At 47.3% G+C, this 22,322-nt stretch overlaps 1 protein-coding gene across 5 annotated transcripts in view; it reads right to left on the bottom strand.

Moving 5' to 3' along the window:
- MRAS (muscle RAS oncogene homolog) overlaps positions 1 to 22,322 on the bottom strand; it is an 88,661-nt gene that overhangs the window by 18,914 nt on the left and 47,425 nt on the right. For 2 of the 5 annotated variants that reach the window (XM_050900001.1, XM_050899999.1), the window contains exon 1: positions 21,401 to 21,652. The exons of the other annotated variants lie outside the window; for them this stretch is intronic. The gene's annotated coding sequence lies outside the window, so the exon portion shown is untranslated. Of the gene's footprint in view, positions 1 to 21,400; positions 21,653 to 22,322 lie in introns of those variants that run through there. 5 annotated transcript variants of the gene reach the window in all.

Below are 22,322 nucleotides of genomic sequence, written 5' to 3'. Positions count from 1 at the left end.
AGAAGAAAAAAATTCACCGGCTGCAACTGGGCAACGGCACACGTGTGCAGAGAAAGGAGAAGAGGCAGCCATTGCTGAATGGCCCATTTCAACACTCAACAGCAGCGACTGCTTATTTAAGAAGCAGCCAGGCGAGAGGTTTTGTACGTATGCTGCAGAAGGCAGTGCCCCCCAAACTGCCTGTCACACATGGGGAATAGCGATGCTCACTCAAATCACATGGGCAATGGATGGCTATCTCCCAAATCTGAATGACCATTGCATTTTTGGGGAGGTTTTTCAGACAGTAAAAAATAAAATAAAAAACCCATCCTAATGATAAGGCTCAAAAGGTGGCAGTTGATTTCCTTGGTATTGGTTTTCTTGACACAAGCCATACAGCGCAGGAGCAGCTTTCTGCAGGAACCTGCTCCCATCCATTTTGGTTTTGCTCGTGTCCTTGGGGCTGCAGGCGCTGGCTGGGGTCAGCGCTGAGGGGGGACGAGGACTGCTCTGGACTACCTGCTCTGGGGAAGCCTCCATAAACCATTGGAACCCTGATCCGTAACTCCACTACCTCACGCAAGCTTTTGGAGGCTTTCCCAATAACCGCAGGGATTTTTCTTCATTAAGAAGAGGACTTCAACTTTTTCGTTCTCAGCAACCACCGAGCAAGGCCGACACGCTCAGTGCCGCAGCTGGCCCAGGTGGTGCTTAGGAGCTGCAACTGCAGGGCTGCTGCGTGCACAGTGCAAGCTGAGCCACCAACTAATACTGTTTTATTTCAGCCCATAGTATAGAATTTTTTTTTTTCCTCAGAAATTCTTTCATCTTGATATTTTCCAAACAAAACACTTTGACTCTTCATTTCCAAAGAGGCCCAAAAGCCAACTTGGACCATTTTTCAAACAGACAAGAGCATAACCCCCTAACGGTTTGATTTCATATTGAAGAAGATATCAGACTACCAAGTTTATTTTCTAGTTTCTCTAGTTCCTTTCTCCTAAATCACTATTTCAGTTTAATCCAAATTATTGAACCATAAAGGCACTTGCTTGGGGGTCCCACGTTCCCTTCTGTATACTGGAGACCTCATCCCTTGAGAAAGGGCTTTTCACAGTCATTTCACAGCTCTACTAACCAGCTTTCCCCCCTACTACACACCCACCTTCCCATGCATGTGGGCAAGTGCATGAAAGGAGACAAAATAAAACCAGTTGTGAACATTCACATTTGAGTTTAAGTTTTACTTATGGAAAAAAGATCCTCAGGCGAAAGCAGCCTGTGGAATTTGAGCCATAATCTAAAATACAACCCCCCAAAACATTCAGTGTTAGCAGATGACCTGAGGCATGCTGTGAGAGCACCATTTAAACCACAGTAATGCCCAAAGACAATATCAAGACAATGAAACTTGAATGATTCACTGTATGCTTTTTCTGTCTGGAAGGTAGGCATGAGAACAAGGTTTCCTTGCTATTTCTTGCCTCTGATCACCATACCATAATCCAACTAGTGCCAGCAGGACACAACTCTGCAAGTTACATTCCCATCTACAAGTCACAGCTCAATACCAAAAGAGAAAAACCCTCCATTTTTTAAATGAGGGAATGTCCTCTCCTCCATCCTCCCCAGCACCACGTTATGTATGATAAGGTACAGCTTGCGCTTGAGAAACTTCTGCAAATACAGGAATAACCTGCCATATGCATAATCTACATGGTGTGCAGGTTAAATGCCTTGCCCTCTAATTAAGGTCATGTACTGGATATTTCTCCTTGAACCAAATCTATAGGCACTGTCTTAGTTTCTCCTCTAAAAAGAAAACCCCGTAAGAGGGAGAGAGAGGGTGATCAGAGAGGTGAGATCGCTGAGGCTTCTAAGAACTGCAAAAGCCTCTTGTCCAAGTTGAGACAAGCCAAAATTTTCAGAGCAAGAAGAAACATGATCAAGTCTGCTTGTTTCTAAACTATCTTTGGAGAAATTCTTGAGAACAGCAAGAATTTCCACTGCAAGCAACAGCTGCTGGACGGGGAGAAGGAGACCAAGCACCAGCTGAGCTCTCAACCAGTCTCATTGCAGTTCCTCACCATAATCGAAAGGAAAAGTTTCTTACCCCCATTTTTGGGGGAGTAAGCAATTTTCTCATATTTACAAGATCACACATCAACAAGCAGCATGTTTGGCTGCATAGAAACCTACAAATTTCAACTAAATTTCTCATTTTTGCTTGGAAGACCAAGTTTTCTTTCAGCGTAATCCTGCTCGGGTCAGATAATCCTCACAGGCTCTTCAGGACAGAGACCCTGGCTAAAACCCTGCCCCTCCCAACACATTTGACGACAATTTTTTGCTTTGTCCGTGGCCAAGATTTCACCCCATCCTTCTTTACACGGCGGAGTGGCTCCGGCCGGGTGGTGTGAAAGACCGATTGTTACTGACATGGCGGGGGACAGGCCGCGGATGTGAAAACCATACTCTGTTTGTGCATGATTTTTGACCTCATCACAAAACCACAAGCTACTGCTTGGCAGACAAGCGTTACATTTTCACTGACATTTTGTACCAGCCCCTTTAAATCGCTCCTAAGAAGCCTCGAGCTTATCTTGCGTGAAATGCTCCCCAAAGAACTAGGATAATATTTAGCCCATTGTACAAGCTGTGACTCTGCCCAACACGCTTATGGGTTGAATTGGGGCATTTGCTTCCCGTCATCTCCAGAAGTTTGGTCATACTGTACGTCTAAGCTACCAGACTGAGTATTATGTAGCCTGGAGAGAACAGCAAGAACTGGACTGAAAAAAAATAATTTAAAAAAAAAAAAATTCAAGAGCTATAGAGGCTGGTTTGTTGAGCACAAACCCCCATATTTTAGGTGATGCTAGCATGAACAGACAAAAACCTCTATTGAGTGTCAAAAGGCAGCAAGTTTAGATGTTTCTGCAGGGCTGTTTCTGCTGCTCATGGCAACACTCCTCCTTCTACTGAGATGGCAGGTCCCGTGCTCCCAACATGCAGGTACGTAATGCAAACCCTCCAAAAGCCAAGTACTTCAATCCCTCTATACCTCCACCTGCGCTGATAACCAAAGCAAGACAACAGCGCATGCCTTAACAAGATTATCATCTAGACCAGGCAATAAATTAAACCTTAAAAACAACATATGTCACCTCCTGGAAAACACCAAACACTCCCAAAGGTGTGCAGAGCTTCCATGCCGCCTGCTTACATCGCTACGGACAAGTACACAAGACTTGGGCTGATTTTCACGTGTTTTTGGCAAGAGTACCGACACGGTCCCCCTCAGATGGGAGCAAGAATAAGCGTGTTTTCTGTAGATCTGACTGAGAAAAATGAAGCACAGACGTTTTTATCTATTGTCTGAATACAAAGCAGCATGTGGTAATACGTTAATAAACTCTGATGATAATCATCTTACAATTTATATAGTTGTTTATTTTGAAGGAGCCAAGAGAAGGATCCATACCCTATGCTGATGAATGCCGTCAGGGCTCTGGTTAAGTCACTGGAAGGAGGCTGATTATTACCATCATCTTCATATGCACTGGCAAGATCTGTGTCCTGACAGCACAAGCCAGTAATGCTGAGGCAGTCAGAAATGTGGCTACTTCTGGGGTAGGTGGCAAGGAAAAAAGAGAAATGCTGACCCAAGAGTGTCACTGAGGCTGAGCCTCCTCTGCCAAAAGGATTTTTTTATGGAGGCAGAATAAACTGCATAAAACTCCATTTACCTGTCTGGACATGGGGATGGAGTGGAAGGGCTGAGCTATCCCCTTGGAGCAGCCAAGTAATATAAAAACACCAAAGACGGAGAAATTCAGCTTAGTTTGTGCGACTGGACCACCAAGCCCCAACAGGTCACCACAACATGTAGGTAGTGTATCTAATTCCTATCCTCGTTGCAAAACTTGCCCTAAATGCAAGTGGGACAGATCTCAGCTTGTGTAAATCATTATAATTTCTGTTCATCTGAGCAGAGGTGTGGCCACATACGACAATAATAAAATTGACCCCAGATATTTGCTATTTGATATGCGAGTACCCTTATCCCCGGTTCCAGCTTGGCTCTCCTGGAGGCAGAGCTCCCAGGGCAAAGCCATTACAGCAGGTAAACGAGCTCAGAACCAAGCCCTGGCTTAGCAGGGGAGGTTAGTGCAATTAAAGACACTGGCTCCCTGACAGAGAAGCCCAGCATGACAGTGAGTTATGGTCTCCATGGCAACACGTGACACAAATTGCTTAATTCTGTTATGAAACCTCAAGAAAAAGCTGCAGCAGGGTCTGCGTGGGAACCACCAGCTCCCTCCTCTTCTGCTGCAGCTCTCCAAAACTGACAACTTTAGGAAGCCTGCAGCCACTAGCAATAGGCTGAGATTTAGCATATACTTAGGTATATGTATGTACGCTGACCAATTCTATCAGCCCATGGCCGAGGGAATTTTTCCATCATCGGCTTGCTTTGGTCCATGGATAGCTCTTCACATATGCCCTGCCAGAGCTCTGCGTACCTGAAGATACCAACCTCACCTGAGGCCGAGGAAGACTATCAGCTGCTGAAGCTGCCAACTACTCCTACAGCTGCAATTAATAACTCTTCCTCTAGCCACAGCTCACTTGATTACGCCCTTTTACCCGGCCACTTTGCAAGCATTAGCAGCTCCATGCAATGCCTCCAGGGCTGAAACTCTGCAAGATCTGAACACTTCCCTCTCTGTTCCTCTTGCAGACTGCTGGCTGCAGCCACACAACCACCACGACACACCCAGAGACGCTCGCCAGGTACCAAAATAGCTCAGCCTTACGTGTTGCAGGCAATCCCTTGGACTGGGAGCTACTGAGAACCCTTGAAACACGGGACATGCCCTTTTAGGAGGCAGCTGCCTCCCTTGAGTCATGCTGATCAGGACCAAATGAACTTCAGGAATTTCTCCCTCAAGTAGGCATGACCGTGTCCCAAACCTTTGAGAGCCAAAGGACCCGTAGGTGTATGAACAACCACTGCCAATTATTATTAAATAAAGATGATTAACTCTTAGCCAGGTTTCCTCCAGTCTGTCAGATTTCCTCCCCAGTCAATGCCTCAAAAAGGACACACTGAACAAAAGCTGGACCATGTGCAAGTCTTCAGTGGGAAGTCAGCATGGAAGAGATCCGTCATGTGGAAAGCCAGAGCCTGATGCCCTTTGTAGTTCTGGCATTAAGTTGTTCAAAACCAAGTGAAATTTCAACTCTCTGAGGTTTTCTAATAAAGAGGATCCTGCCAGGTGAGAGCGCTCTCAACTCCCATCAGCTTCCAGGAGATCTGATGGAGCCCAGCACCTGGCAAGACCCGCACAGGAAATTACAGGCATTTCCTTTTGGAGCAGCGATCAAAGCACTATCAGATTGCTACTAAAGAGGAGGGAAAAAAAAGTCATAAACCAACTGTTGTTTAAAAATAAAATCCTCAATCCAGCAATAAAGAGCTGCAACTGGTTGGGTTTTGAATTTGGGGGATGTAGCTGTGTGTCCTGGAAGTGGCCTCATGAATTCTCCTCCAGCACAGAAAGACGCTGTACCCTGAGGGCTGCGCTCCCTGAACTCCTCACTGGCTTCCTGTGCCAGCCAGACCTTTTCTCCTTTTCAACCCAAGATCGCATCACCTCCCCCACCACACAGATGCTGCTCGGATTTACTGTAAGAGAAAGAAAACGTACCGGGGGAGTAACGAAGCACTTGAGATTCACACAAAAGGCAGCTAAAGGCAGTAGCTGCCTGATGAATACTTGGTAGTTATTTCAGGAAACATGGAATTATAGTCTGAACAAATAATAATAATAAAAAGCCACGTCACTGGAAATTGCTTAGGTGGTAGGTGGCCCCCCATCTCCCCCCACTGCAAATCCTTAAGCGATAAGAAGAAGCCCTTGCTGTAGGACTGAGCAGCAGCTTTCCTGTGGCCAGGCTGGGCTCACTCGTATTTACTTGGAAGTACGTGCTTGTCGGTGTCCTGATCTGTATGTAAATGCAGCACAGCATGCGTCAATCATATTGACAAATGTCATCTGAAACGAACTCCGCTTCTCTTCCCCAACTCCTCCTCCACCTCCCACAACTCCATTAATCTTCAGCCTGTTTCTCTCAGTGATGTAGTGCCCTTTTCAAAATACGTAAGATTTCTGTCACTCTGACAAGCCAACAGTCAGATGCAGAAGCCAGATTATTATTATTTTTTTAATTAAAAACAACATTTAAGTCAGATTTGGGTCATCCGTAGAGTTACAGCACTGCCACTACCAGTTTTGTAGGGGAATCCAGATATGTGACCAGAAAGCAGCTATGCGAGATCCATTCCTGTATCTCTCAAACCTCGACTAAAACTGTATGGTTGTCAGTTTTGGGGGTGTCCCCTGGAGGTTGATCCAAGCCTTTTGCCAAGGTGTGAAATGAGAGCATCCCTGCACAGTAACTGGGGCCTGAGGAAGCGGATGGCTCAGCTACTTTTACTTCCATCACTTCTTGTGTGTTTAAATCCACCATCCTTTTCCTTACTCATTTATTTCCAAAGCTCCCGGGAGACATCAGGGGATGACAGATTCCTGTATTACTCCTGAAAATTCTTTGCTAGTGAAGCCAGGAATGCCTCTCCTATGTTATCATGGAACCGATGAAGCTGACCTAAACATACTGTAGCAAAAAATCAGATAGCCAAGATGTTCCCCTGCCCTGCCCAGCTAGAGATAACACAACAAGAACAAATTTACAGTGGAGGAAGCGGCTTCGAATTCCAATAGCTGCCCTTCCTGCTCGCACAATCCCTGGAAATGGGCAGCTTCCCTCCTACACATCCCAGCCTGCTGACACGCCAATAAAAAGACCCCAAATCCACTGCCCTGGGTGGTTTTGCTGCTTTTATACTGCTCAGCAAGGTTTCCGAAGCAATAGCCCAGTGCTGCGGCAGTGCTCGGTTTGCAGCCAGACGCTCTGCTGCCTGCACGTGGCCCTGCTGCTGGTGACGCAGCCAGATGTGCATGGCACAGCCAGATGTGTGCAGCACAGCCCTCCTGGCCTCGGCCAGCATTGCCTTGGGCAGGTGGAAGTGGTCCACGGGATGAATTTGTGCACCGCAGCACGGAGCTGTGGGGGGATCCTGAGCAGCGCCAAGAACTGCCCAGCATGGACTATCCTCAAGGCTCCACCCTGCCGTCCCCACCACGGCCCCCCATCCCCCTATCAAAAAAAGGGGTGCTCGATAGTATCCTGACCACGCTGTGCACCCACCCCTCCACCCAGCTCCTTGATGGCTCGTTACGCTGCGGTCTTACGGACATCATGCCATGCACAGGGCAGGCGTGGCCGAGCCAACGTGCAGACTTCATGGCACCTATGGATGCTTTGGAGACGGTTTACGGATAGAAAGGGTACAGGGCCATCTCATTCCAGTCACCCTCCTGCAAATCAATCAATGCATTTGCCTCCAAGTTTGTCTTCCAGTCAGGCTCAATTCAGTATTTAATGCTTTTTACATCTCCAGTGTTGCTACCGGATGTCTTTCGGGATGTAAATGGCTTTTTAAAGACTCCCTTCCCTGCTGGCAAACACACTTTGCATCTCTTCAGACAGCTGTAAAGAGCTGAAGGCAGCGAAGGTCCCTGGTAATAGCATTTCCACAAGGGAATGGGTGAATCCTATCAAGTCGCAGGCTGATGCTCCCTCTCTTGGGGCAGATGGAGGAAGGTGAGAAGAGTGGGGATCTCCAGGCTATTTCCACAACCTGTGTTCTACTGCAAATCTTCTCCAAAACTTGACTCATGACTATGTCCTTTCTAGGCAAAAAGACTATTCTTGTCCACATCCTATGGAAAAACAGACAGATCGCCCGTTCCCTCTCTGCATCGCAGCATTCCCTGGAATTACCTGTCAGCTATGGGGCAGCACAAATGTTTCTGCAACACTTCTACACCCCAGGGCACAGGGCAGGCTTGTAGGGCTCTCTGTCAATTTTCCCAGGCTTCTGGGTCAAGGACAGTCCTCCTGGTTCCCCACAACCCATTTAATACTCATTTACAGGTACAGAAGAGCACAAAGCCTGCTAGTCTGTGATGCTGGAGCTTTAGTAGAGTTTCAGCAGCATGGACTTCAGAAGATGAAGGAACAGCCATTTCCCAGGTACACATAAACACCATCTCCCAGGTTTACCCAAATAGTCACTTGGCAGATGTTAGGTAGAATTTCATGACTTGCAATCCCAGAACCACGTGGAAGGCTATTTTCCAGGCGTTTCCCGGGCCCATGTCATTACTTTGTCACTTGGAAGACTCCAAGATCTCATCACTGGCCCAGGACCCATAACAGTCATTTGTTCCAGGCTCGTTACAGTGTCTGCCAAGAGCATGAGCCTCTTACGTACAACATGCTGGGGAGGCGACTCCGTACTTGGCAAATCCAATGGGCTTGTCGGAAAGAGGAGTGTGGGCAGAGCTCAGGGCCAGGTAACGGGATGAGGAGTGGGATGGGGGGGGTCTGCGTGGCCCTCTCCTCTGCACTCCATGTGGTGACACACGGCTCCGTGAAGCCACAGCGTCCCCACGAACCTGCCTGAGGACATGGTGCACATACACAACCAGCATCCCAGCCACGTGCCAGGCCAGCCCCGGCACCTCTTCTCAGCCCTTCTCTTTGGCAACCTCCTTGACTGTCAGTTCCCTCCCTGCTGTCGTCCTCCTGCTCTTTGCTAGCCTGGGCAAGTCCTCCTGGTGGCAAATGCACACCTTGACACTCAGACCAGCGGGCAACTGGCCAAACCACCCTTGAGGAACAGAGTTTACCCATGCGTGACTCAAGTCCTCCCTCCTGTCGAGTGCATTCACCCTGCCAGCACCGGAGAGAAGCATCCTGCAAGGATAGCCCTTTGGAAAAGAGGTACCGGGGTCCCAGACGGTGCTGCTCAGTACCTGTGCTTTGCTGTTGAATGCTCAAGTTTCTTCTCACGTGTCATGAGTGGATGATTCCATATATCAGAGAGCAGCAGCTGAAAATCAACACATCTTTGAAAGCACTCTATGGGTCAGTTGACCCAACTGTAGACCACTGTGGCCACCCTTCACCCCCCAGTTTCAGCACAGAGCTGCATCAGGATACCCTAAGCCTGGTTCCTTTTATGCTCAGTCTAAACCTTCTGCCTCAACTTTTAAGTCATTCAACTTGCAGCCGCGTGTGAGGGTATATATGTACATTCATTAACACTTCCATTATGCCCTGTGGTTTGGCAGGTGGTGCTGCATTATGGCTTTAAACAGTGCCAGCAAGTGAGTCTACAGCATTTCACTGGATTAGCATGCTATGGGAAATCATACCTCAAAAGTGTTTCGCACTCTCATGAAGCACCTCCGATGAACGAGGCAACAGCAGGGCTCCAACGACCACTACGTCTGCGCAATCACATCAGAAATTCACTCACAACTTCAGGAAAAGATAAACCCCCTCAAAAATCAATTGCCATTTGGGGGAAAAAAAAGAAAAAAGAAAAGAAAAAGCAACAGCAGAGTCTCTCCCCAGTTAAAGGAAAAAGGAGAGGCACACCCTCCGCTGCCTTTGCCACACAGCATCTTTCACACACACCAAACAATAACATGTTCTGCTTTTGCCCTACAAACTGGTTCTAGCATTCACATGGGAGAAACACACCACACACTGTTATACTCATTTCAGAAGTCAGCCTTCAAGGTACTCAGCCTCCCAGTGCCCCACGCTAAAAATGATGCCTTCTGTCTAATCATCGAGCTAGCACTAACAGATTTCCAGAAACTATGCAGTCAGATTCCCCGAGGGGATGCTGTCCCGGAGGGATGAGGAGATGTGCTGGGCTACAGCCCACCCACCGAGGACCTCCCTCCCCACAGCAACACGGACAGCAAACACACCCCTCGGTACTGGTGAAGGGGAGGATAAGGACCTTTGATGGGACAAGAGGATAAAACATCAGTTAAACACCAATATCACCACGTTGCTCATCATTTACTGGGGCTGGACATGCTCACTTTTCCTTAAATGTGAGTGGTACTGGGTACAGTTGTACCTGCAGTGGTACAGAGCGCTGGCTCCCACAAGTGTACAGGACTTTACCTGGGCAATGGGAAGGGTCGTTTCACAGGTAAAACGACGCATGAACTGAACAAAGCAAAGTAACTGGACAAAGTTTCTGAGCCTAGACTATTGAGGTCAAATCAAGAGCTACTTTCAAAGAAGAATCCCTGGTCCTTGATTAGCTCTTCTGGAGCATCGTTTTGGTTCAATTACTGTGCTCTCCTGTTTGAACAGGTTTCCTTGCTCAGATTCTCCTGAGTTTCAATCCTCTAGAGACCTTGGCTGAGAAGTTTCATAGAGATGTTTAGGCTCTGCCGTCAGAGCCCAGGAAGATCCATTTTTAACTTCCATCCACCACACAGCTGTGAAGCACAGCTATCCTGCTGCAAAGTCACAACAGAGTCAAGACATCAAGGTCTTTTCTCAAAAATAGTGGGATGCAGTGTTGTGTTGCTCTGACCTTATGGTAGATCTCGTATGCCATTCCTATGCCTGTATAGTGCCATTATTTTTAAACATCAAGCAAAGAGATATTAGTCTTAGTCTTGGCAACTCAGGTAAATCTCTCATTTGCATCATATTTTACATACCAGACTCAGAGAAAGAGCAAGAAATTCTGATTTGGCCCTTCTTTGAACTGCTGGGTTCTCCCTAAGGGACATTCACTCCACGTAGGGGTCTTTTTCATATGCTTCAGTACATTCAAGGACACTGCAAAAACAAAATTTGAACTGAAAGACAACTGTAGATATCCTTATGTTTTATCTTGACCTTGTGAGCTATAACACAACATGAGATGGTTTACCCTGATGGTGTCTTGACAGGTTTCTGCATATAAAAATATCTCTATTAAAAGCACAGATAGAGATGGCATGGATTGCAGCCACTTGAAAAAAAAAGAAAAATAAATAAAGCCCCAAAGCATTAAGGGCTGGTAAAGGACAAGATTACTTTCATCCTGCCACAGCATGTTTCAATTTAACCACTGCATCTCTCAGCACTTTTGGTTCATATTCTTTTCCCACACAGAGACACAAGTTTGGTATACGCCCAGCCTTAGGAAGGGGAAATGATATTTTGGGTCATCAGCTCCACCCACCGTGTCCACCCACCCCTCCACTCGACAAGGCTTTTGAAGTGTACCGGTCTCAAACAGGAGCAAGAGCACATTAGCCTGGGGTCAGGAGGGCTTGGGGAGCCAGAGCACTCCTGAGGTTGGGAGGTATTTCAGGAGCTTGTTGGGGCCAAACAGCTTTGTCAGCCAGTCCCTCACCTCCTGCCGCCCACGAGGACACCCTGCCCAGGGCTGCCTGTGCCTCTGCCCCCACCATGGACACTAGCAGGAACTTCCTCACCTCCTTCTCCAGCTCCTCGTTCACTGCCTTGAAGGTGGCAGACCTCCACCCACCACCCGAGTTCAGCAGCCTTTCACCACTTTGGTTTAGACGACTCCTCTTTGTCCCTTCCCACCTCTCGGCTAGACCCATCCACCTCTTTGCGAGCCTTCCCAAGCCCGTGCAAACTGCAACTACTGTTATTTTTCTGTATTTTTTTTTTACCCCAAAACAGATGAAGCAATCTGACCTCCAGAGAACTGCTCCCAGTGTTTTGTGCAGCAAAAGGATTTATTCTTACACTGCACAAAACCAAACACATGCTTCAATGCAGGATACGCCTGAAAACCACCTAACATTTATTCCCATATTCTTGTGAGGCTGGTATGTAAACAACAGGGACTGACTTGCTGTGCTCAGGAGACCTTAGAATAAGAGCTGTATTTCTCTGCCCTCCCGGATCCAGTAAGTCGTTCTCCTGAGGTTCAAAGAGTTTCTGAAGCTCATAATTTAAAAATCCAAGGAATAAAAATGGGTTGTTGGACATCTTTACCAACGGAAAAGTAGATTGAAACTGTTCTGTTATTTAATAATTCAAATCCCAGATGCTTAATTAAACAGACTTGCTACATTGCAAAAAGAATAAGAAATCATATATCCCCTTAGCTAACTTTGCTGATTACATGAAAGACTTTTCACGCTCCACAGGCATTCAGTCCAAGTCAAACTTTTGAAGATGGACTTAATACTCCACAGGTAAATCTCATGTAACAAAACACTTGCTGCTCACAGGACAGGGGTGATGCAGCATCTTATCAGCATCTCTGTGCTGCATGGAGCCATTTTGCAGAATGCTCAACAGAGCATTTTAACAGAGCATTCAGTATCTCTTCAGACCAGACCAAACCTCAAGAAAAGCAAATGGTCTGCTCAGCTCCTCATGCCTGCTATTTTGCCTGTTTGCAGATTAAATTTGAAAGCATCCACAGCATGCAGAGGAAACAGAGAAGTCTCTCTCCCAGCGCTGTGCCGTTGAGCACAAAACATTTTCTGAGGGAAGAGCTGCAAGTACTCATTCAAGTCCACCTCATCGTTACAGTTCATTGTAACCTTTGGACTTTTAATCCAGAGTTACGATCCTTCACCAGCTACCACCAAGGCCTCTTCAGGTGGAATCGAAGCAGGGCATGCACAGGATGGGCTCAGGCGATACCTGCCTTGTTCTCCAAGGATGGTTGTGTCCGATGTAACTTGTGGCTCAGCAGGTACCTTAACAGCAAGATCACATGCTTCTGAGAGCTATGATAGCAATACTTGACGTTGCACTGTTGTTTCACAAAAACAACTCGCAACAGCTTAGGGTTTTCCCAGAGCACTCCTCCTCGGTTGGCTGGGGACTCCTGTCCCCACCAAACGCTAGCAGCCATCAAACCAACCTCCAGTCTGCAACTGCAGCTCAGCAGTGAGCACTACTGAGCCGAAGGGATTCCTTCAGTGATCTCCCCCTTCCCAGTTCATCACCCCACAGCACAAGCTCTGTGAATGCCCTCCCTGACTCGTTCTGGGATTGAGTGCTGGGTACTGAATAACTTCTTCCCAAGGAGTCCTACTTTATAGATAGATGTTCCCCACCTGGCAAGTCTTGTACTTAGACTGGTGGCACTAATACTTCCATACCAAGTATTACACAAAACATCAGCTACGTATTTTCTGAAGATCACAATCTCTACTAAATTGCCAGCTGTCTATGCAGACCACTCAAGAGCTATCTGGGTATGTTAAGTACAGATGACAGACCCGATAACAGTGTCTGGACGTGCCTCAAAGATTAAATTCCATCTGCATCCTGTTACTTTTTGTCATTTTGTACCTTTTTGGAGTCTTTCTGTGTCACAACAGCCAACTGGTAAAGAGCTTGTATCACAGGCTCACAAACTTACAGAAGAAAATCCTCTAAATGCTTTTTTGGAGTGACCAGGTGCCTGGAGACATGCTACAGTGAATGTTTTAATAGCCCTTTAAGTGGGAAAGCCAGTTCAAGAAAAAAAATGAATGGGATTCCCACTACACCAATGTCCATTAACATCCTTTTAACTTGGATTGGGTGGGTCTTTGTTCCAGCTATTTTATATCAGACTCACCATTAGGCTTTGTGCTTCCAGCAGTGCAAATAACAGATCCCTATTCAAAAGCTTTTCAACCCCTCTCACATTTGCAAGATGAGCAAGTATTTGTTTCTACAAACCAGAACCAGCCTTACACTACTACAGCCTTTTCTGTTTTCCAGTGTACCCCTCAAAAATGTATTGAAGGAAGCTTAAACATGCTCATTTTCATACTGATATGACCAATTCTTAAAAAAAAAAAAAAACACAACAAAACAAAAAGCCCAATAAACCTGAAGATTTCACTTTAATAATTATTTTCTGCTCACTTCAAAGACTCCTCCTCTCAAATAAGTGGGCAAAACAGAGCAGCTGCAGAGCACCTTGCTGTTACCAAATCTGCATTTTCCAGGCACACTGAGCTGTCTGGGTTTGTTCACAGCAAGTCCATCTCCACCCTCTATTCTTGGCCCACCCAGCAGTGAAATCCCAGTCCCAGTCCTTCCTCTACCTGTGGCTGGAGCTGAGCCACGCTGGCAAGCAGACACTTGGAAAGCTGAATTCACTGGCACTCTCAAATAGAACACTATTTCATTAAGGAACTTCTAAATAAAACAAACAAACAAAACCCAACAATTGTACTTCATAATTAAGTGCAAGCCAACTGCATTAGTGTCAAGACATGCCATAGGCAAAAGTATCCAAACCCTGGCATCCCTGTGTCCCTAGCAGGCTCTGAAAGGAGAGCTCCGGCAGCTTGTACCGCAGCAGACCCCAACCTTACTTCTCTTTGGGACTACAGCTCTTGTAGAGGAGCGGGCAGAAGCCAAGATGTGCCCAGGCTCTGCCTGCTCCCACTCAGGGTGCAGGTACCTGCTCACGTGGTGCTGTAGGCATGGCCCGAGAGACACAGGGACATCCCTCCCCTGGCTGCGACCGAGGTGTGACTTTCCAGCAGAGGAGCAGTAACTGCTGGGAGGGTAAGATCTCTGCTGCAGCCCATGCCTCAGAGAGCTCCTGCCCGAGCCCAGGGAAGTCGACAGCACTGAGTGCTCCCACATTTTTCAAGAAGAATATTTCACTGTAACCAGCACAAGGTACACGATACGGGCCCCGAGCGAGGCACAGCATGACTTACAGCTGACTTCAGCAGGCTTTAGTTTGATCCGTAAATCCTCTAGACACTTCGCAAGAGTGTTGCTCAACTCCCGCTGCCTTCAGCCTCACAAGAGGTAGACATAAATACTTAGCATTAGCATAGCTCCCCATGACTCATTTTTTTCTCCTTTTTAAATATAGCATCCTATAAATGTGGATACGTTCTGAGCAATAAAACTCATATTGTTACTGTTCACCATGCAACCAAAACAAAAAAATGCCTTCTGCCAGCTTTGTGACAGCTTCCTCCCCCAAAACCAAAACACTGGTGCCCCTCACAAGACTGGGACGGAGCGAAGGCGGCTCTCCTCCATCAGGCAGCCCAGGGACACAGCACGGTGGCAGCAGATCTGGAGCCAGCAGCTGGGCAGAAGGCTTCATCAGCAACCCAGCCACTCATTAACTTTATTAAAAAGAGCAGAGCTGGCTCTGGGCACAGGAAGAGCAGGGATTTGCCCAGAGGAATGGAGTTTCAATAGCTGTGAAGCAGCCTGTGCCAGCATCGGGGAAGCCGGGCTTGCTGAAGAAGTGGTGGTGGCATCTCCAGCTAGGGGATGCTCCCCATTCCCCATCTTCCCCTAGACATACATCATCTTCCTCCCTCTATCACCAGGCTTGAGCTTTCCTCCTTAGAAAAGCCAAACCCCACCTTGTCCAGCCAAGGAAATGCCCCAAGCTGCCTCAGAAGCACCAAGGAGGAACCTGATGGGAAAAGCATGGACCAGAGGTTGGTGGTTTTCATGGGAATTGAGACCCAGTTTCAGCACCCTCCTGCCTGTCCTGCTGGAGACTTTCCTGTGTGATCCTGGGTGCTGTGTTTAGCTTTACTGAATCCCCAGCTGTACAAGTAAGATAAATAGTAGGTCCCTACCTCACAGGTATGTTGCAAAATAAATATATTTTGCATTACAAGTGTTACAGGAATGCTTTAAAAATTGCACAAGTACCAAGACTAATCCATCAGTGCTCAAAAAGAAACCTATCATTGATAGCAAATTAAAGTCTTACCTACACAAACATAAATACTAGAGTACGCAAGACTGTTTTCTTAGTTTATCTGTTTCTTCTGATAACCATGTTTGCCCTGGTGAGTCGAACTGTTCCAGTCACAAGTTGTTTGAATTCAGTGCACCAAATCGTGTCTGGGGAAATGTATGTTTTGCTCTGCCTACAGTGACGGCCAAGACATCAGTCATCCTCCCAGCTGTCCTAAAGACATAGCTGAAAATACATGCTCACATCTGTCCTGCTGTCAGGTGACTGAAGAGTAGACATTTTTACATCTTAGACCTCTCCAGTAAGATTACCCATGAGAATCTATTTTCCACAGTATTTTTCTAATTGTTTCTTCAGCCTCCTTATTTAATATCTGAAATAAGTGGAGTGGCAGAGCTGCCACGCTCGTCCCAGAAACTGTCATTTTAAAGACATGATAACAGAAGCCTTTTCTTAAAACTTTCAGGAGTATGTGTGGCTTAAAAAGCTGATTCCTGTTTAAAATAATGACTAAGACTCTTAGGAATCTAACTCCCAAAGTCACACAGGTAGTTTTGAATATGTTACCCTTTTAGAGTAATTATGCCATCAAAGTTCCAGTCAAAAGCTGATGAGCGTTACTAATATATGCTGATGAGTGAGCCTGTAAGTGAAAGACCTTCTTGCTTTATTTACACTCCAGTAAATCAGAAAGCACATCAAGACTTATTTTCACATACAAAAGTAACAGACCTGACCCCAGGAGACACTTAGCAAGGTTAACCCACAGCCCAGGGAGCAGGTTTATTGTGAACTGGCTGCGAGCTGATGCAGTTGTACTCATTTTCACTGGAGATGATGGAAACTTGGAGCAGCTGTTTGGTCTTCAGTGGACTAACACCAGTCACTACGTAAACCAGTGGTCTGGCCCACCATGTTTGATCATTACAAGTCACCATTCCGATGTGAAATAGTCCCCAGGAAGTCCTCAGTGACACTCATCTCTAGACCAAGAACTAAGCAGATGCAGTCAGGAGTTGGCAATAACCAAACAGAGAGAGCAGAGATCAGCAAACCATTTGGGGGCATTTCCCCCACCTTTGGGAAAATAAACATATTTTCCCTTCCATCAAATGAAGCGCCCACTTCAGGTAGGTTTAGCAAGTTAATACAGGAATGAGAACTGTTGTACATTCAAAAGCGAGGCTTTGTATGAAACTACGTGGAATTTGCAGCAACAAAGAAGGCTTAGATAGTGGAGGGCTGAGAGGGATAAGGAAAGAATAAACCATTTTTACCACACTGCATAAAGTTATATATTTAGTACAACATTCTTTCCGGAAGCAGACCTTCTGAAAGAGAAGGCAAGGCAGGCATTATGTTATCTGGGAGAAGGTGAAGGGGTGTCAGCACACTTTTTAAGCTGCTCTAGAGTAGTAGTAGAAAAAAAGTACAAGAAAGTAGTTCAAGATTTTAATCTCAAGCCCATCAATGGCAAACAAATTCTGAAGCAAACAAGATTTAGCCAAAAATTAATAAAAAAACCTCAGCTGTAGAAGCACTGAGCAATTCTGCAGGTTAATTCTGGCCAGAAGAGAAGCAGCAGGAAGGGGAATCCAATCCCAGAATATCTCGGATACTTAGATGCCTTCTGAAGTATCTCAGCATTTGCTGTATTTATGCTCCCAACACACCCCACAAAGAAGAAACTTCAACTACCCCATTTTAGAAAAAAGAAAAGTGGGCTTAATGAGAGGCAGATTCACAGTTATGGGTATCTCTAAGAGTTGCTGACCTTAGCTTACCCGCCTTTGGGCAGTCTGTGACAGAGAAGGTACCTGGGGGCAGGTTTCCCATCTCTTCAGTTAGCTCCAGCCACTGGACTGGTCTCTCTGATGAAACCTATACGTCTGTGCAGCACTAACCACCACTTACTGAAGAACTAGTGTCTGGAGCAGTAAAATTAGCAGGAGAGTCAGTAATAAGTACCATAAGTACTATAAGTACAGCAAACTACTTAAAAATATTGGTAACCTCCCCCAAACCTGCTCCCACTTCCTCCCTCAATCATTATTTCAGGAGATGTATTTTTGTATAATTATTTAATCATCTAAGAACAGGTGGCCAGTTTGCCCTATCTCTATGCAAGACTTCCATACGTATTACTCCTCCGCTGACATTTTCTCACATATACATGCACGCATAGATCAGCAATTGCTCCACTACATTCTCAAACAGAGAATAAAAGAGTCAAATCTCAAAAAAATGACTATGCCATAAAATTCAGCATCTGAAGTTACAGCTGTTCATTTCTCTTCTCTGTTCAGAAAAAGCCAGTCATGGCTTATTGCAGATGTTATTGAAGTTGATGGACTTGCTCTAGATTTACATTGGATACAAACACTCAGGATGTGACCCACTAGAGCGTTGGACCTTCATTTCCCCATGGAGAAAAAAAACAGCCAGTGACATTCAAGTAGAACAGGAAGGCTGTACTCCCCTCCCCACGAAATATCTTCTGTCAAGTCCCTCTGTAGGCAACAACAGGAGAAAGAAGCAGTAACTTCACCAAGGAGTGGGCTAATGTTCCTCCCATCTGCCAGTCCCACGCTCATTCTGTTTTCACTTGGACCAAATCCTCCCAACCCCTTCTGCTTTATACTTCATTAAACTTGGGTGCCTCAGACACCAAGAATAATATCGTTGATCTTTGAAAGGTCACTTTCAAGGCACATTTCCATATCTTTTAACACCACTTCTCCTCCTCAGCCCTGTCTATAGTACTGTCTTGGAAGCCTGAAAATGAATTCTGTATTTTCCACATTGAATCTGTCCCCTCAATCCTGATCTACTTATTTATGACAGTAAAAGCCTATGCAAACACTGCCACCATGCAAAAACACTCCCCTCTTTGTTCCTGTAGATTCATGTTAATATTCTCCATCTCCAGAGTCTGGAGTACCCTCTCCGTCGAGGGCTGCACGTTCCCATGCTGAGGTGCAATCCCTCCTGCCTCCACCTCTACAGGTAAGAGAGGTAAAGGGATGCACAGTCATGGAGAAGTAACAACGCTGAGGCAAGGGCAGCTCCCACGCGCAGGGGCACCACATCGCACCAGAGGCCCCGCGCAGGCTGCAAAGGCTGAGCAAGGCTGGAGCGAGGAGCCACCAGGAGTGACAGCATGGCTGGAGCAGTGCAAAGCAAACAAACCAGACAAAACCAAATTAAGACTGGTCCAGTTGAAGTCTGGAGCCTAAAAGTTTCATAGGGCAGACTGATTCATCCTAATGAATTGACTCACCTGTGCCCAGCAGGTCAGCAGGGATGCCTGGCTTGGCAACTGCGGGAGGTAGGTAGAGGCTCTTGGCTTGAATCCAGCCACAAAAAATATTTCATAGCCAAAGAGGGAAGATAAAAAGGAAAGGGCAGAAATGAACGAAGCCAAACAGCTTTCCTCAAGGAGCCCTCCAGAATTAAGAGCAGAAGGGAGCAGAGTTTCTGCCCTGATGGTCTCAAGAGCAAAACACCACCAGCAGCACCTGGTGCGAGCTAAAGGGCCATGCAGGTCTTCGGGTACAAGACACTGTTTCTGTCCGCAGTTAAAGAGCGGCTCTAAGGAACCACAGCACGATGTCAATGATAATGATTCATCACATTCATTTTTCCTATATTCACTTGTCCTTACGTTGCCCTCGTGTACTACCTTGCCAGTGACAACACCAGCTCATGTACAGGACTCACCCTCCTCCTTCCAGTCTCCAAATACCATGTCTCCCCCAGTGCCAAAAAATGTGTGGGGAGAAGGAAAGAAGTCCTCTCTAACCACCAGATGATACAGTTTTATTCCTCCCTTTTGTTAGCCTCAGTCCCAGTTTAAGAAAAAAACCACCCAATGCAACACATACCAAAAACTCCCCCCACAAAGAAGGCAAGCTTTGTTTCTGTAATTCTTAGTTCCTCTGCAAAAAATTTTGAGCTTGTGAAAACACCCACCAAAAACTTCAGTAAATAGAAACTGCCTTTCGCATCATTTCTGAAAACAGATGCTGGGCCAGCTCCGACCCTGGTGCAGCTGCTCTGGTTTGGGAGTCATGCTGGTGGGGTGTTTGGCCCTCTGCAATCTGGGCTACACACTCTATCATATGGGATATCTCCTGGAATGGAGGAGCAAAATCAAAAGAAGTCAAACAAATTGATACAGAACTATAATATGAAGAACACCTATTTTTCCATATGCAATATTATTTTTAAAGAGATACTGTCAGCTTTGTATTTTCAGATTCAAGTACATAGAAAGAAATCCTATCTCGATTAGGCAGTCCAAAGCTATGCTACCAAGAGATGGTTTTTTTGAAGCTATTACTTCATAATTTCCTTGCCACACCCTTGTTCTCTCTCTTATCTTCTCCTAGTTCTTAAATTAATAGACCTCGTTTTTGTAATGCCCCTAACAGATTCAGAGCAACAGACAAGCACCTTTCATAAAGAAACATAATGACAGCCGACACATGCAGTTTTAGGCCTTTGAAATGCATCTCTCTTGTGCAGAAAGGGCCTGAGCTAACCGGATCATTTCATAGCGAAAATTCAGAAAGCACATCTATATCCGGGTATGACTATAAAGTTGGTACACTTGTTCTTAGTACCAACTATTGTATGAACAACAGTTTCCACATAAGACATAAATAGAACGTTTCCAGTGAATAGCATCCCTTTAAGCCTGCCACCAAAATCTGAACTTGGATGACTTCAGATACCTAAGGAGTTGGTAGCTTAGCTTTTCACACTTTCATAACATTAGGCAACTAATGTAGAAACGTTCCAGCTGATGGGTGCAGAAGGGGGTTACCTGTGCTTGGGGAGAGCCTCACACAGGGGTCATGACTCCACTGTGTGCTTTGGTATTCTAACAAAACCCCAGCCTCTACTCCAAACTGCCACGGTGTAAAGTCCCCATTTGTTGCATAAAGTGATCAGCTCGACAGGGAGAGTTACTAGAGCAGCCAAGCACAGGATGCTGAGACTGGTCCACCCAAGGGCTAACTCTTAACTTGCTCCTCGACTTGCAGCCAGCGTGGCTTTATCTTAGTTTCTCTGGCTGGGAAGCAGGGTTTTCTAAACACTGTTTCTAGGGCTCTTGAGCCATTTAAAAAAAGAAAAACGAAGTTACAAGTTTTCTTTCTAATCCCCAGCAATCCCAAGCACAAGAGCTGAAAAGTCCTTGTCCTTCAGCTGTGGTTCAGTTCATTTTCTTAGAGAAAAAGCAAAACGAGGGGGAAAAAAAAGCACCTCCTCTTCTCCTTGTTTCTTTGTAATTAAAGACAGCATCTCTATCTTTCTTCCAAAAGTCTAGCAAATAACTCAAACACATGAATCTGGAAGCTTTCACAAAGTATTTAGTGGTCTAAGAGCAGTTTTAATGCAAGATAAGAAATCTTGCAATACACAGATCAGAACACGCAAGGGGTAGGAAAGTAAAAGATTAGCGTGGCTCTGAATCTGCTAGGGGGAGAAAAAAACCCCAGACACAACAAAAATCCAACAAACCCTCAACTTATAAAGATCTTTCATGACACAGTGTAACTCAGAGTCACCCCCTCTCCCCACCACACGCCCAGAAGACGACTTGAAACCCACAGCGGTCCAACCATTGCTTTATATATTCCATTTTTCAAGCGTTCAGCAGAGAAGGAAAGAAACCCCCAGGACACCGAAAGCCCACCGCCGCCGCGCAGCGAGACCCGCGGCACAAAGCGACCGTACCGTCCCAAGCCCGGCGCCTGGCGTTGCTGAGAGCGGCGGCTCCGCGGCGACAGTCGGCGACAGCCCTTTCTTCCCGACACCGACCTCCGGCCAGGGAAAGCGGCGGTGCCCCGGGAGCGCTCCTCCTGGCGGGAGGGGGCTCATGCCAGAGCGGGGCACCGCGTTTCAGCAGGAATTACTGGGGGAAGAGGAAAGGAGAGAAGGGAAAGCCCCGCCGCAGTTACCGCCGGGTGTCACGGTGATCCCACCCCTCCCGCGGGCTTTTCACGCGTGGAGCGCCGTAACTCCTCGCGGCGCTATCCCGCAACCCCTCGCTTCGTGGGGGGGAGAAGCAAAACAAACTGCGATTTATTGGTTTTTGGTGTCTTTCCCCTGCTAAAAGCACCACCCAACCCCGAGCCCTCCAACCCCTCTCCCCGAAGCCCCGCTCACCCGGGCTGCCGGGGCCGCGCCCTCAGCGCCCGCCCATGCCCGCCGAGAGGCGCCCGCGGCCGGGCAGCGCCGCCGGCCCCGGCCCCGGCCCCCGCCCGCCCGCTCCCGCCCCGGCGGCCGCGGCAGGGGAGCCCGCACCGGCCATCCCTTATATCGCCGCCGCGGCTGCTATAAATAGCCCGGCCCCGCCGCCGGGGGCCGGGCCGGGCGCCGCCGGCGGGGGTTTCTCGGCGGCGGCGGGGACCCGCCGTCACCTGCGGCTCGGTGACGGCGACTTATTTCTCACTTTTGACTCATTTTTATGCCGCTCTCCGGCGGGCGCGGGGCGGCGGCGCGGCTCCCGGGGGGCCCGGGGCCCGCCGACCCCCGGCGCGGCAATGGGCCCGTCCGCCGCCGCAGCCGCCGCCGCGTTAAGGTGGACCGCGGCGGCGGGAGCGGGCGGCGGCACCTTAAGCCGCCCCGGCGGGCGGGCGGCCGGTGCCGCGCCTCT

This window comes from Gymnogyps californianus, chromosome 7 (assembly GCF_018139145.2).
Source record: "Gymnogyps californianus isolate 813 chromosome 7, ASM1813914v2, whole genome shotgun sequence".
NCBI lineage: Eukaryota > Metazoa > Chordata > Aves > Accipitriformes > Cathartidae > Gymnogyps > Gymnogyps californianus.
Note: the sequence above shows the minus strand (reverse complement) of the source record. Positions and strands in the feature narration are given on the sequence as shown.